This window comes from Oxyura jamaicensis, chromosome 12, assembly GCF_011077185.1.
Source record: "Oxyura jamaicensis isolate SHBP4307 breed ruddy duck chromosome 12, BPBGC_Ojam_1.0, whole genome shotgun sequence".
NCBI lineage: Eukaryota > Metazoa > Chordata > Aves > Anseriformes > Anatidae > Oxyura > Oxyura jamaicensis.
Genome location: NC_048904.1, coordinates 14,574,323 through 14,580,143, shown reverse-complemented (window position 1 = coordinate 14,580,143; position 5,821 = coordinate 14,574,323). Strand labels below are relative to the sequence as shown.

Below are 5,821 nucleotides of genomic sequence, written 5' to 3'. Positions count from 1 at the left end.
CAAGGCTTCGCACTTCAAACCAAAGATACTTTGCATTCTCATCACCTGAGGAATAACACAGGAGGGCAGAGCACGAACATCTGAGGTGAAGTCTGAGGATAGACACAAACTCCTGCTTGAAATTCAGAGAGCTGCTGAAGTGCTGCTACTCTAAGTCAGTGGCTAAGGTAGCAGTGACCACGCAGCTGTTAGGCAGCACGGCTTTCAGACACCTCCTGGGCCGAATTTCACCCTTGGTACTTCGGGTTCCTGTGCACTTCCAGAGAATATCCAGCCAGGCCGCTTGCAGTGGGTACTTCTCGTGGAATAAGGATCAAGTTGACAGGCCGGGAGTTCTGCAGGACAGTCAAATCAGATTTCTGACAGTGGCTGGCTCTGGGACTGTACACCCATCTGAACATTTATAACACGTTATTGAAATCTTCCTGCTCCGGTTTTATTGCCTGCTTCCTTAACACAGAGGCATGAGAGACTGTCTCCTCAGTGCCTAGGACGCCCGCTGGGACCTTAGCAAAGAGGTGTCCCCAGTCCCCTCTATACAGGGTGCTGTGACCTCTGACTCTTACAATACCCACACAGAGTTCTGCTGTGCAATGGCACCCCGAGCAGAGGCTGGGCAGCCCCCACAGCTCCCCAGTTTCCACCCCAAGCCCCCGGCTGCCTTACGCTCTGCTCCCCATGGCATGAGCTCCGCAGCTCCCGCAGGCGCCGCCTCCGACGCAGCCCTCTCCCAGGTGCTACGGCGTCTTGGAAGAGGCACAGACTGAACAGCTTGCTCACAGCAACGCTTATCCATCCGTCAGAACATCGCAGAGGGGGGAAAGGTGTAACAGAAAAGGGCGATAGGCACAGTGCTGCAGCCTTTCCCAGGCAGTCTCCTTGCATCACGCACCTTCCCCACTGCTTTAGGACTGAAGCTGGCATTAGACTCCTGAGCCCTTTCTGCTCTCTGAGGACCACAACGCTGCCTCCCACTGCAGATGGCTGCTGCTCTGGAGAGCCCCTCTCTTGAGGGCCCACATTAGTCTAATCCTCTGCCGCAATTTCTCCCCTCACAATATTATAGAAACATTCGGTGCTGGCAGTACCCGAGCTGTCCGGTGTGGGATCGCTCCTTCCCATCGCAGCCACAGCCTCCGAGAGTGGCCGCCTGGAGTTCTCACCTCTCTGGGCGTCTGAGCTCAGCTTTGAGCAATTAGCTAACGTATACAAGTAGAACACGCAAAAATCTTCTGGATTTATCTCCTGGAAACCTTCCCTAATTGACTGAATGCCATTACCGAACATTTTTAATGCCATAATTTGTGGCTGCAGTTAGAACCCCTGAAAAATCCATCATTTTGCATTACTTAGCATTTCCTTAAGAACAGGCAGCAATATTAGCTTTTCCAGCTGATCGGTGAAGTATTCTGAATGGAAAAAACATTGGTTCCAAAGACAAACCTGAGAAGTTTCTGCCAAAAGATAAAAACTGTGCAAATTAAACAATGCAAAAGCTGGCAGTTTGTCTATATTCGGTATTCCCTTGCCTTTGCCAAAAAGAAAGCAAGCTGTCACCTTAGCAACTATGTCACACTTGGCAGTACATATGTCACTTCGAACAAACACCTTAAAAGCAGCACCTCCACCCTTATGTTCCTTTCCACGACGTTCTTTGCAGCGCCTTGTGGATTCCCCTGAGAATAAAAGCCTTTAAGAGCCCTCTGGCCAGACGCTGGACAGACAGACAGATGGCCCAGTGCTGTTCTCCACTGGGCATCCCACGACCATAAAACACATAACTGTTTTTATTTGGTGCCAAAGGAGAAAGCTGGTACAGGTGCGGTGCTCTGCCCTTCATGGCCAGCCCTCGTGTGGTTCAGCATCACCCTTCTGCACCCTTCATCCCGCAGCACGAGGGGGTTCCCTGGGTACAGGTTTCGGGCCATCTTCAGGAAGACTCCTGCCCCTCGGGACCACATGTGAAACCACGAGCTCAGGTTCATGTGGGGACCACGGATCCGAAGGATGGAAGCTGTTTATCGCAAGCACATTCCTCCCTGCCTGCAACATTTGGATCCGGAGATGGCAACAGGCAGGGCTTTTACCCGGGGCTCCAATTATGCAGATGCTGATTTACAGGAGTGATGACTGAAACATCTCCTTCATAAAAATTGGCAAGGAGCCTTTAACTGTGTATGTCTAATGACACAGCCCTCTATCTCCGTGCATCTTCTTGCTAGTTTGAAAGTCAGATCATTTTTGTTCTTCCTTTCATAGAAACCTGGTTTGCATATATAATCAAATTTAGCATTAATGAGTCTCTCTCCTCATCTTCTATTCCTAATGCTTTGAGCAGCCACACTCAGATAATGCCATCTGATGCTGCCATCAAGAAGGTGGCTTACCATAAGGAGATTTCACCAGTTTCACTCGGATTTCTTTCCTAACTCCCAAAAGTCCCACTTCCTTGAGCAGTTTCTCGACCACACGTGCTGATCCAACATAACTCGTGTGCCTGGTCCCACTCAACTCAGGCTCGACCTGCCTGAGAATTATCAAGATTTAAATGAATACTGGGGTGACCTTTTTCCGACGGGATCTATGCACACAAACATCCATGTGAGCAGCGTGCAGAAGGGCCAGCTCTGCAGTCTGCTCAAACACGGGATCACAGAACAGATTTCCTGCTCCTCCACTTGTCTTCCGAGTTTGCAGTCTTTAGGGCTCCCATCTCTCTCCTGCTACCATATGGCAGCATATGGCTTGTCGGAGCCAAAGGTTTCCAAATCACAAGACTCCCAGAAGCTGAGATTTTAGGACCACAAGGTAAAACACCGTGCAGACACTGTGAGAGCTTCTGCTGCCTCTGTCCCAGTCCCACCGACAGTGACATACGCTCTCACATCTGTCTGCAGCAAAAACTTCCCAGATCCTTCCTACATTTCACGTTTGTGAGATATCACGCCCAACAGAGCCTGATGTCTAACGGCAAGATCTACCTCCCAGTTCTTCCTAATTAAAATAACTCATCCAGCAAGCCTTGCTGCCTGCAGATCAGCAGTGCCCTGGTACATGCCCAGAAGTTGTATGCCCAGTTCCAGGGCCCAACGGAGCCATTGCAGGGCTCACTGCCGTCGGACGCTCACACGCCCTTGCTTCGAAGTGGCAGGTTTTGTCCTGCTGAACCGCAGTGTATTTTGCATGCATTATGCTAAGCTGCCTAGAAGAAATCATCCAATTAATGACAGCTTAACAGAGGAGGGTTAGTTACACAGTAATTACCTTTCTAACGTTAAAATACCACTGAAATGGATTTACAGTTTTTTGATTAAGTAGCACATTTTATTGATCTGACACTCTACGTACAAGGTCTGCGGGACAGTAGGCCAGGCTTCAAAAGAAAAAACAAACAAACAAACAAAAAAACAAAACTAGGTACCTGCTTTTCAAGGAAGACTTTCAAAAAACATTTTTTTAAAAAATAAATATTTTTGTGTATCCTATAGGTGGAGATGGCCAGACCCAACACAGAATGCAGAATCTGGTCCTGGTGTTGCATGAGCATAAGCAAAATCAACAAGCAGGAAAATATATTATTGTTATTAAGTCTTTTCTCTCAAAGCAAGGGCAGGGAAGATCAAACACTCCAATCTCCAGCCTTGCATCTAACAAGGAGCATTAGGCTCCAGCAGGATTGCCCTGCTCCATCTCCTTACGGATCACTCTCTGCCCATGCCAGACAGCAGCCTCAGTTGAGCAAAAACCAAGCAAGCACAAGCAAATTTGATGAAGTGGCTCAAAGAACTTTAATACACCTTTGGCCCATAGCACACTTTACAGAGCAAATTACTCATCATAAATGCCTCATGCAAGAGTCACCTTGTTCCCCCCCCCATTTACTTTCATCACCAAGATCTCTAGGTTTTTCCAGGACACACTTGGAAGCATGCAGCTACTTCAGTCCATTCATATGCATGCAAATATAACCCAACAAAAGCGCTCCACGGCCAGACGAGCAATCAGCAGTAGAACAAAAGACAAGACTTATCATCAGTCTTTCAAGACTGAGAGACCCTTTGCCTTCCAAGCACGCATCTGTTTGCAAGGCAAGGGCGCTAGCCTTTCAGAGGCAGTACAAACAAAGCAAGCTTGACTCTTGCCAAAATGATGACAGCCTGACCTTCTTCTCATCTCCCAAGTCAAGTGATCACATCGCAAAGGCAAGGAAGCAACGCCAGGTCAGCTTGGTCCATGTACACAGTGTTTTGAAACCGCATTGGCATTTCACTTGTCCGGTTTCCATCAGAGCTGAATGGGGATTTGTTGTCCAAATGCCAGGCACTGCTTTGAAAGCCTTTGGTGCATCCCATGAAGAACCACATGTGGTGAGTACCTACAGTCATGCAAAGACTGGAATGTATTTTTTTTTCTGCACAAAGCAAGAATTGAAACAACTCCTCGCACAGATTCGGGTTTGTTAAACATCTTAATGTCCACTTCCAACTTGACCTATGAAGAAAAGCTACAGCAGTGTTTTTTAGACTGCTACACCACCGGTAGATGAAAACCACAGCTATAAAACCACTCCCAGGTACGTACACACCAACATAAAAGGGGCACAGTAGCAGGACAGTCCTGCAAGCAACTGGAGCTGAGGGCACACACAACTCACTCTTGTGAATGCATCCATAAGGCTCGTCCTGCAACACAAATGTCTCCCATTTGCCCCAGTAAAAGCCACACCGGCTTGGACAGAGCTCCTTGTATGGTCTTTGTGCCCCAAATACCCCCTCGGCTGTGCCCATGCCTGGGCAGGGCTCCAGGCTGGTGGTGGTCTGAGCTCCTGCTCAGAGCAAGGAGCTCGTGATGAGGAGCTGTAAAGCCCCTGCAGAGCCACCAGGGCTATGACAGTGCCCCTCCACCTGCAGGGCAGTGCAGGCTCTGCACCTCTGCTATTTATCAAGGATTACAGGGAAATGCATTACGGACATCACCGCAGCTCCTGGTATTTTATGTGGTCACTGGACAAACGCCGGGCTGTTTTGCATCTGCAGGAACGGAGCTGTTTGTGGCAAGTCACTGTGAAGAAGTAGCGAAGTCCTTAAAAACCTCAGCCTGATGATTGAAAGTATCCATATTTACAAAAACATTTTTGCAGGTAACCCCATGAATCTATACAAAGTACGTCATATACATGTCACATTGCAGATGCACAACGCCCTGCTTTTCAGCTGATTTGCTTTTGTAGGGCTCCTGAGAGGCAACAACTGTGGGACAAATACAACAGACTCGATAAACTTGCTTTTCTTACTTTTCATGGACCCAATAACAGCAATCTAAGTACATCCAGATATCTACGTGATGGAAATTAATCCAGGGAGATGAACATATTTCTTCTCTTTCATCTTTCCTTTCTCATTACTGTCAGGTGCACATATAGGAGAGTCATTTCTCTAGCGGAGCTTTAATAGTGTCTATGGCATTGCACCTGGTTGCAAAGGACTGTAGTGCCACAGTAGATAACCATGAGAAATAAACTTCAGCAGTATATCCTTGTCTGCTACTCCATGGATCTTCATGGAACAAATTTGGCTCTTAAACTGTTTTCTCCTGCCCCAAACACGTGCCATGAAGCAAGAGTTGACTCAAAACTGGGAACACCCTGAGCCTACCTTGTACAGCTGTGTGCAATTTTCCAGCTCCAGAACTGTGATCTGTATGCTGTAAGTACACTATTACCATGGTAGAGCTCTGGATTTAAAAAAAAAAAAAAAAAAAAAAAAAAAAAAAAAAAACTTGGGGGTATTTATTTCATCACCCCTTTTTTTTTTATTTTAAC

At 47.4% G+C, this 5,821-nt stretch overlaps 1 long non-coding RNA gene across 2 annotated transcripts in view; it reads right to left on the bottom strand.

The window, feature by feature from the left end:
* Window positions 1–3,439: 3,439 nt before the first annotated feature.
* The window catches only part of LOC118173089, a 5,508-nt gene continuing 3,126 nt past the window's right edge, over window positions 3,440–5,821 (bottom strand). For both annotated transcript variants that reach the window (XR_004753998.1, XR_004753999.1), the window contains exon 2: window positions 3,440–5,555. This is a non-coding gene — a long non-coding RNA (uncharacterized LOC118173089). The remainder of the gene's footprint in view (window positions 5,556–5,821) is intronic.